Source organism: Narcine bancroftii, chromosome 1, assembly GCF_036971445.1.
Source record: "Narcine bancroftii isolate sNarBan1 chromosome 1, sNarBan1.hap1, whole genome shotgun sequence".
NCBI classification, from domain to species: Eukaryota; Metazoa; Chordata; class Chondrichthyes; order Torpediniformes; family Narcinidae; genus Narcine; species Narcine bancroftii.
Window position 1 is genome coordinate 52,442,844 of NC_091469.1, and position 10,999 is coordinate 52,453,842.

Here is a 10,999-nt window from a genome sequence, read left to right on the forward strand (position 1 = left end):
GTAATGCATTCATTTTTGTATTATGAATTATGGAGTGTCTGGAACCTGGTGGGAATGTGGATTTTGAAGGGGCATGTGACCTCTCTATCAGGAACCTGATTGGATGTCACCCCATATGCCAGTCATGGTCAGGCCTTGTTCACACGTCAGTGTGCACTTGGTAATTAGGCCCTTTAATGGCCTCATCGATACCTGGGTTGGACTGTCCAACTGTCCATCTTCCTTTTTCTCCTCAGGGACAAACCTGAACCCCATTCCAATTTGGGAACCATGGGAAAAGCTGGAGGATCTTCAATAAGATGTGCACAGACTGGGAGCTGTAGTACCGTGTAGACCTGTGTAGCAAGTGTCCCTAGTTTAGTTGGATAAAAGCTGTGCTGCCAGGGTATTGTATGTTGTAACTTGATTGTAAAGTCTTCTACCCACAAGTGCTTGTGAGTGTATTGTTTCATCTGGTGACTGTATGTGTGTGGCTTTTATCCCTATTGCAACTCCCCTTCTGTGTAAATAAAACACTACTGTTCTATCTGCTGCATTTAATCTCATTACCCTTGGAACCCATTGAATTGGTTTCATAAACATAACAACCGGCATTGCAAGCAGGGTCCTTAGAGTTTCACCTGAACACAACTACAAGGGAGATGTTTTGGAATCGGGACAGGAGAGCTAGTGCAGGCAGTGAGGATGGGTTTCCCAGGATAGGAACAATGAGAGTGCAGTGTTTGAGAACTTGACAAACATGCTGATGGATCAAGCACCTGGACCCATGTGGTGAGAAAATGCATCACCATGTGATGTCATTCCTCAAGAATTCAGGGTTCCCAAAGGGGAGTTGGAGGGGTACCTTTTGACTGCTAGCGTCTTTCCTGACAAACCAATGTGAGATTATAGAAAGGAGAGATTTGAAGAGTCCCCATAAATAAGGAGATAGAGGTGCACCAGCAGTGCTGCTGTGCAGTGAAGGAGGAGGTGCAGGCGGCCCAAGCCCAAGCCACTAATCTCGAGATGGGGGGGGGGGGGGGAACAGAGGTAGCCTGCAGGCTGCTTAAAATGTGCGCAGTTTGGTTATTAGAAGGGCTTGAATACATGCAACAGGAGGCATCCATTCAAGTTCAAAAGGCCAGGCTGAGGATGGGCAATGAGAGCCCCCAGATTACTTGCAAAGATTTGTTTATGGCATTGGTATGCACTCACGTGGAGCATGGTCACATTCATGGGATCCCCACGTCCACTTTGTAGGCATTCTGGAAAGAGCATTGCAGGGTTTAACCTTATTGGGGAGGAGCTCCAAAGTCCCCACCTACAATTCAGAACATCCCTCCCTCAGCTCCTTCCCCACCCACAGTGGCCCCTGACTCCCTTAGAACAGAGCTGAGAACCCTACTGAGACATGAACTTGTCCATATCCGGCAACAGGAAATATCACCCGTGGAGTGGCAGACATCCACGCTCCTCCCATTGGCTATCCTCCAGGGCACCCAGTGGATATGCTCTGCTGTCCTTTCCCAGATGGGACTCCCGATGCCATACATCCCAGTAGCTGTGTAGTGGATTAAAGAGAATACACACCATTGGATGGCCCTAGTAGACATTGGGGCTGAGCACACTATCATCCCTGGCAATCCTGTGATCTGGGGAGGACTGCAGGCCTCGATAGTGAGTTTAGAAGACTCCATAATCCCAGCCAGAGGAGTTACCCTCCACCCATCTATAGGCATTGATGCACCTGTTCTGTCCCCATTTAGGTTGCTGTCTCACGTGAGTGTATCTTGGGCATGAAGATGCTGAAGAGACAATCCCTATGCACCAATAAGGGGATATTCATCTTCAGGGTTGCTTGCGCAACCTAATAGGGATTGGCCAAATGGGAGCCCATAGTTGTTCCCCCACCCTCCAAAGTAGTCAGCAATTGACAATACCGGGTACCTGGGGGCAACAAAGTGATCACAGAATCATTCGCACACTATTGCGTGAAGGAGTCATTCAGCCTGCCATTACACCTTTCAACCCGGTCCGGGCAGGGAGTGGGAGGCGGCGGCCCCAGTCCAGGCACAGGGAGAGCAGCAGCGGCCCCGGCCCTGGTCCGGGCGAAGGGTAGACGGCGGCGGCCCCGATACGGGCAGGAGCAAGGGGGAGACGGCGGCCCCAGCCTCTGTCGAGTGAGGCAGGCGGAGGCCCCGGTCCGGGCAGGGAGTGGGAGGCGGCGGCCCCAGTCCAGGCACAGGGAGAGCAGCAGCGGCCCCGGCCCCGGTCCGGGCGAAGGGTAGACGGCGGCGGCCCCGATACGGGCAGGAGCAAGGGGGAGACGGCGGCTCCGGCCTCTGTCGAGTGAGGCAGGCGGAGGCCCCGGTCCGGACAGGGAGTGGTAGGCGGCGGCCCCAGTCCGGGCACAGGGAGAGCAGCAGCGGCCCCGGCCCCGGTCCGGGCGAAGGGTAGACGGCGGCGGCCCCGATCCGGGCAGAAGCAAGGGGGAGACGGCGGCCCCGGCCTCGGTCGAGTGGGGCAGGTGAAGGCCCCGATCCGGGCAGAGAGTGGGAGGCGGCGGCCCCAATCCAGGCACAGGGTGAACTGCGGCGGCCTCGGCCCCGGTCCGGGCAGTATGGACCGACCTAGGAGGGGAGGCAGGCCCCTCCAGCCCGGGTAAGTAACCTGCATAGGAGAAGGCCACTCCGATATAAAACCTACGACCCAAGGACCTCACTGCCACGTCCCAGCTTGCTTGGCCACGGCACACGAACCATGGGTGTAAAGGGTGGGGCCAGTACTGCGCGCACTGCACTCCACCTAAAAGCTCCTTTGCGCAGGCCCGAGGACAGGTCCACGTCCTCCCCCTCCACGTCCTCCCCCTCCACGTCCTCCCCCTCAAAAGATGCTCACAAACTCAAGCTAGCATGCTGGAACATCAGAACCATGCTAGACAAGGCTGACAGCCACCGACCTGAATGTCGGTCTGCCCTCATTGCACATAAACTCCTCAGACTTGACATCGACATAGCCGCTCTCAGTGAAGTCCGCCTGGCAGATGTAGGCAGCCTCCAAGAACGCGGCGCGGGCTACACACTCTACTGGTCTGGCAAGCCTTCGGATGAACGACGCCTATCTGGTGTAGGCTTCATGGTCAAGAGCTTCATTGCCTCCAAACTCGAAAACCTTCCGACAGGCCTCTCGGACCGAATCATGTCCATGCGACTCCAACTTCAAAACAAGCGTCACATCACCCTCATCAGTGTCTATGCTCCAACCCTCCAGGCGGAACCAGCAGAAAAGAACAAGTTCTACACCGACCTGCGCAACCTCATCCAACGTACCCCTACAGCCGACAAGGTTGTCATCCTGGGCGACTTCAACGCTCGTGTCGGCAAAGAGTCAGAAACCTGGCCAGGAATCCTGGGCAAGCATGGCGTCGGCAAGTGCAACGACAATGGGCGCCTCCTGTTGGAGCTCTGCGCAGAACAGCGACTTGTCATTACAAACACCCTTTTTCAGCAGAGGGACAGCCTTAAGACCACCTGGATGCATCCCCGATCCAAACACTGGCACCTCCTGGACTACATCCTGGTGCGAGAAAGTGACAAACAAGATGTGCTCCACACCAGGGTCATGCCTAGCGCAGAATGCCACACTGACCACCGGCTGGTTCGCTGCAAGCTCAACCTTCACTTCAAGCCAAAGCCCAGGAACAATAAAGCCCCCAGAAAGAGGTTCAATGTTGGAAACCTGCAGTCAGACGAAGCGAGAGGAAACTTCCAGGCAAACCTCAAAGCAAAGCTCGACGTTGCAACCCGCCTCACGGACCCGTCCCCTGAAACCCTCTGGGATCAGTTGAAGACTACCATACTGCAATCCACTGAAGAGGTACTGGGCTTCTCCTCCAGGAAAAACAAGGACTGGTTTGACGAAAACAGCCAGGAAATCCAGGAGCTGCTGGCAAAGAAGCGAGCTGCCCACCAGGCTCACCTTACAAAGCCGTCCTGTCCAGAGAAGAAACAAGCCTTCCGTCGCGCATGCAGCCATCTTCAGCGCAAACTCCGGGAGATCCAAAATGAGTGGTGGACTAGCCTCGCCAAACGAACCCAGCTCAGCGCGGACATTGGCGACTTCAGGGGTTTCTACGAGGTTCTAAAGGCTGTGTACGGCCCCTCACCCCAAGTCCAAAGCCCGCTGCGCAGCTCAGATGGCAAAGTCCTCCTCAGCGACAAGATCTCCATCCTCAACCGATGGTCAGAACACTTCCAATCTCTTTTCAGTGCCAACCGCTCAGTCCAAGATTCCGCCCTGCTCCAGCTCCCTCAACAGCCCCTAAGGCTAGAGCTGGATGAGGTTCCCACCCTGGATGAGACATATAAGGCAATCGAACAACTGAAAAGTGGCAAAGCAGCAGGTATGGATGGAATCCCCCCAGAAGTCTGGAAGGCTGGCGGCAAAACTCTGCATGCCAAACTGCATGAGTTTTTCAAGCTTTGTTGGGACCAAGGTAAACTGCCTCAGGATCTTCGTGATGCCACCATCATCACCCTGTACAAAAACAAAGGCGAGAAATCAGACTTCTCAAACTACAGGGGAATCACGTTGCTCTCCATTGCAGGCAAAATCTTCGCTAGGATTCTACTAAATAGAATAATACCTAGTGTCACCGAGAATATTCTCCCAGAATCACAGTGCGGCTTTTGCACAAACAGAGGAACCACTGACATGGTCTTTGCCCTCAGACAGCTCCAAGAAAAGTGCAGAGAACAAAACAAAGGACTCTACATCACCTTTGTTGACCTCACCAAAGCCTTCGACACCGTGAGCAGGAAAGGGCTTTGGCAAATACTAGAGCGCATCGGATGTCCCCCAAAGTTCCTCAACATGATTATCCAACTGCACGAAAACCAACAAGGTCGGGTCAGATACAGCAATGAGCTCTCTGAACCCTTCTCCATTAACAATGGCGTGAAGCAAGGCTGTGTTCTCGCACCAACCCTCTTTTCAATCTTCTTCAGCATGATGCTGAACCAAGCCATGAAAGACCCCAACAATGAAGACGCTGTTTACATCCGGTACCGCACGGATGGCAGTCTCTTCAATCTGAGGCGCCTGCAAGCTCACACCAAGACACAAGAGAAACTTGTCCGTGAACTACTCTTTGCAGATGATGCCGCTTTAGTTGCCCATTCAGAGCCAGCTCTTCAGCGCTTGACGTCCTGCTTTGCGGAAACTGCCAAAATGTTTGGCCTGGAAGTCAGCCTGAAGAAAACTGAGGTCCTCCATCAGCCAGCTCCCCACCATGTCTACCAGCCCCCCCACATCTCCATCGGGCACACAAAACTCAAAACGGTCAACCAGTTTACCTATCTCGTCTGCACCATTTCATCAGATGCAAGGATCGACAATGAGATAGACAACAGACTCGCCAAGGCAAATAGCGCCTTTGGAAGACTACACAAAAGAGTCTGGAAAAACAACCAACTGAAAAACCTCACAAAGATAAGCGTATACAGAGCCGTTGTCATACCCACACTCCTGTTCGGCTTCGAATCATGGGTCCTTACCGGCACCACCTACGGCTCCTAGAACGCTTCCACCAGCGTTGTCTCCGCTCCATCCTCAACATCCATTGGAGCGCTTACACCCCTAACGTCGAAGTACTCGAGATGGCAGAGGTCGACAACATCGAGTCCACGCTGCTGAAGATCCAGCTGCGCTGGATGGGTCACGTCTCCAGAATGGAGGACCATCGCCTTCCCAAGATCGTGTTATATGGCGAGCTCTCCACTGGCCACTGTGACAGAGGTGCACCAAAGAAAAGGTACAAGGACTGCCTAAAGAAATCTCTTGGTGCCTGCCACATTGACCACCGCCAGTGGGCTGATAACGCCTCAAAACGTGCATCTTGGCGCCTCACAGTTTGGCGGGCAGCAACCTCCTTTGAAGAAGACCGCAGAGCCCACCTCACTGACAAAAGGCAAAGGAGGAAAAACCCAACATCCAACCCCAACCAACCAATTTTCCCTTGCAACCGCTGCAATCGTGTCTGCCTGTCCCGCATCGGACTTGTCAGCCACAAACGAGCCTGCAGCTGACGTGGACTTTTTACCCCCTCCATAAATCTTCGTCCGCGAAGCCAAGCCAAAGAAGAAAAACACCTTTCAACAGCCCTGTCTGGCCTATGAGAAAGAAAAATGGCACATGGCACATGACCATTGATTGCACACAACTGAACAAAGTCGCACCTCCCTCACCGCTGCAGTCCCTGATGTAATCACACTGGTGGAGGACATTGGGGTATGGAAGAATAAACATCGGTATGCCATGGTTGACCTCACAAACACTTTCTTCTCCATCCCCCTCAGTGCCAACTTTCAGGATCAATTTCCCTTCATCTGGGAGGGCAGACAGTAAACATTTTGCTGTCTGCTCCAAGGCTATGTGCTTAGCCCCACATCGTGTCACAGGTTAATTGTGCGGGACACAAAATATCAAGCTCCCCACCACCTTTGATATCTCAGTGGCACATGACATTGATGATATCCTCTTTCAGAGTTCCTCAGAGGAAGCAGTAGCACAAGCCCTTGACATGTTCATCACCTCATTACAGGCTCAACAAAGGGCCATTAACCTGGAACCAGACAGCAGCAGAGATAATCACACTCCAGCCATTCCTTCCCATCATGTGATGGGTTAAATCTGTGAGTGCCACCTATAAGGAGGGTCATGCCAAATGATCCTCCATAGTTAAGTGGAAGGGGTACTCAGCAGACTGCACAGAGGTTGGTCCCAAAGGGGTGAGCCGCATACACAAACAGGTCATGTCCCTGCTCAAAAGTGAGAGCTTCCCATCCGAATTACCCGCAGTACTCTTTCCCACGTGGCCTGGGGACAACTGTTTGACACCCTAGATCTTGGAGAGCAGCAAGAAGCTTGCCGGTGGAACTGCAGCAAACAGTAGAGGTGCTCCACCCTGCCATGAGTAAAATACTGATATAAGGGGGTGCAGAAGAGTTCCAGTTAACTGGCCAAGCTGATGGCTCTGGTTACTCACCCTAAAAGACACTATTAGGCTGGTCCACATCTACATCCTGGGCCTTGACAAACAACATTGCAGTAATGGATGGCCTGGTGGCAGGAGACAGGGTGGCAGATCCATGGCCGCCTGGTCTTGGGACAACAGCACTGGCAGTTCATTTGGGAGGTGGCAAAACAAATGTCTACCACGTGGACATGCACACCTGCAGGAAAACTGTTGTAGCTGCCCCCAATGCTGCTGTGGACTGAGCCACTCAAATCTGCTCTGCCACCATTTGCCCTGAGCAAAGTGTCCCCAGACCCCAATGGCAGTGACCTCCCACCTACCTCCCCCTTATACAACATTGCATCCAGTGACCCCCGGTGGGGTGGGTGTTTCAGGAACTGTTTTTTTTTCCTCCCTACGATCTGAGAAACCCTAAAGTCTCGACTCTCAGAGAGACTCCCCAATTGGTGAACAGGTCTAGAGAATGGTGGTGCAGACATTTTAATGAGCACTGGTCGAACCAGTCAGTAAGTCACAGCAAGTGTGCACGAGAATGGTACTGAGGCATATCAGTGTCCACAGCCAAGGGTGCAGCAAAGCTGGGGGCTCCCTGGACCCTTAATGGCTCTCAATGCATGTGCAGACACTGCATCTATCCCTGGCTCCCTTTGGGAAAGAAGAATAGTTGCTTTCCAGGGTAAGTTGTGCCTTATATCCACCACTTTAATGATCTAATAAAGACACCCGGGCAGAAGGGCAATTACTGAGTTAGAAAGGTTCTGGATGATTGCCTTCCCCAAGTATGGCACTGCCCACCTGTCCATTGAAGTAATCCACATGACCAGTGTGCTGGAGACACTGGCCAACGAGACGGCTGTGACACTGTGGCATACGGAGGATGCTCTGACTTGATTGACACTAGAGCTGTCGGCCGTCCACATGATTACCTTGCAGAACCAGATGGCCCTGGACTACCTACTCCCTGTTTTAGATGGTATCTGTACAGTGATTGGTAAAGAGTGTTGCACTTACATTCCCGACGAATTGAGGACCATGACTCATCTGGCTGAGCATATCCAATAGTTGGGGGGTAACATTGAAAAATCAAGGAACCAGTTCTTGCATCACGATTCCTCTTGGAGAAGCTGGTGGCCCTTTACAGCTCTGGGGAGTTGGTGGGCTATTGCCATTTACTGGGTCACTTCTATCACTCTCGTGGTGGTGGGGGTTTTATCTTTTATTTTTTCTTTGTAGGTTTATCCAGAAGGCTCCTCAGAAGTATTGATGTGTGCAATGATTGGCAAGTGTCATGACTTCTGAGGGGTGAAATGTAATGCGGATTATGCATGATGATGTAGGAATGTGGATTGTGGAGAGGTATGTGACCTCTCCATCTGGAACCTGATGGTCAGTGCACATCTGGTCTTTGGGCCCTTTAATTGTCTCACCGATACCTGGGCTGGACTCTCCAGCTGATGGCAGTATAAAGCCCACCGCACGTGAGCCATCTTCCTCTTTCTCTTCTGGGATGAACCCGAGTTCCACTCCAGGTTGGAAACTGTGGACCATGCTGGAGGATCATGGGTAAGGTGTACACAAACAAAGGATTGGGGGCTGTGGTACTGTGTAGTTAGTGTCCCAAGATTAGTTAGATAAGAGCCGTACCTTCTAAGGATATCAAGGTGTGGTAAGTATCATATGTTGTAATTTGATTATAAAGCCTTCTCCCCGTGAGTGTTTGCAAATGTATCGTTTCTTCTGGCAAGTGTGTGTATGTGTGTGTCTTTTACCCCTATTGCAATTGCCCTACACATGTAAATAAAACATTACTGTACAATCAGTTGTGTTCAGACTTTTTACACTTGGGACCCATCAAACTGGTTTCACACACAAAATAATGTTATAAACCCTTGTTTTTCTGGTTTTGTTTACATTCAAATAAACACATCCTAAGCTTATTTCTTTCTCTATAAATTTATGATTCTATTGATTGGATTCAATGTTTGATCAACTATGAACCTAGTTTCCTGGCCTGTTCTGCAACCATAGGAGTAACACTCTGTGGTATACATAGCCTGAAGTTCCCTGATCCAAGACAGCACACACCATTCTATATTTCTGTCATGCAGAGTCAGCTTAAACCCCTGATTCCAAGACAGATTGCATTTGAATTATTACATCCATATCCGTTTGTATACTACTTTAAGGCATGTGAAAAATAGAGCTTTAGTAGTCCTTTAATGCATTTATCCAACTCATCGAGGGCAATTGTGATGAACTATCATTCCACTATAGATTGCAATGGGATAATGCTTCTTATTGAGCCTCTTGCAGAGGATAATTATATTCTTTGAATGTGGGAATTCAACCAATTCATGATACATCTTAAAATTTGTCCACCAATCATGTATAATTAAGCCTTATTTAATGGTCTTTTATCCATTCCTTTAATCAAGGGTTTTCTCGAATCAATGTATACTATCTACCATCCTACATCTTCCATCGTTTTTATCACTGAAACTCTCTTTTAACCTCTGCTTCTCGTTTAAAGTCTTCTGAACTAAACCTTAAAATTTCCTTCATTAATCCTGCTGAATATATTGCTGCAATAATTGGTGCTCAGAAGGGAAATGATCTCTGTATGTTTCTATATTTTGTCCTATTTTGTCTTGCTTTGTGTTTAAACATAGGAACAGTGGGGATTGAAGAGCTATGATTTGATTTCTTCACGTAGAGATTCCTTCCTACTGTTTCCCAGCATGGCATGTGTAATGTAATTTATATAATCTTGTTATTAATATCCACTTGCTATATCCTTGCTAACAGCTCTTTTGCACTCTGTTTCCGTTATGACATTATATTCTATACGGCAGCAAAGAGAGCTCGTCAAACGCTTGAAAGCAGTTTGAGTCATTCTGAGGTCATGAAAAGAAATATATGAATGAAAAGCTTCCTTTTTTAACCATTTAACACTACAGCACATAAAAAGGCCCTTCAGCCCATCATTATTCTGCCTATAGTCCCAACAACCTGTACTGGAATCATAGCCCTCTATACTCCTTCCATCAATGTACCTATCCAAAATTTTCATAAATGTCAAAATTGATCCTGCATTCACCACTACAGCAGGAAGCTCATTCCAAATTCTCACCACTCTCTGCATGAAGAAGTTCCCCTTAATATTCTCTTAAACCATTCACCTTCCACCCTTAACCCATGTCCTCTATTTCTTGTCTCATCTAACCTCAGTGGATAAAGCCTGTTTCCATTTACTCTATCTATACACCTTATAATTTTCTGTACCTCTGATTGCCTGTGCTTAAGTTCCCAGGATTCCTCAACTGAGGTTAAGGCACCAGATGAGTGTTTCATGTTGAACAAACATCATTTATTTCTATGCCTTTCTTCTTTTGTTCAAGTTATTTAGCATACTGTAGTGATGGTTTAATTAAAGGCTATCTAATCAGCTTCCTTTTTATTAAACAGTGAAGCAAATATCCTTTCTTTGAGCCTTTCATCAAACACTTTAATATTTTATCAATGTTATTCTTTAATTGACTTGACTTGTTTGTTTACATTTCAGAATAGATGCCTAGTTTTTCAACTACGTTCCAATAAATACCTGAAGCAAATTCCAAATTGCTTTCTTCATTTTCTAATTACTATCTCTCAACAGTAAAGTCATCATCCTATTTCTCATTTCCTACATGCATTTTCATCGTTTTAAAGATCAAAATACACATTTTATCTTGTGATATTTCTCAGTTTTGCCTGTCATTAATGTGATCAATAATTATTAAGACATTCTTTCTTGGCAGATTTAAGTTATACATGTAAATGGAAGTCAGAAGATGTCATGCTTATATTACTTGCCACTTCCCACAATTAGCCAAATATAAAATGTTTGATTACTATTATCCTTTCCCTTCTAACTTTATCTATTCTATAAACTATAAAATTCCCATTGAGTCCTTCTACTGTTTACACAATGTCTGTAATGCAGTG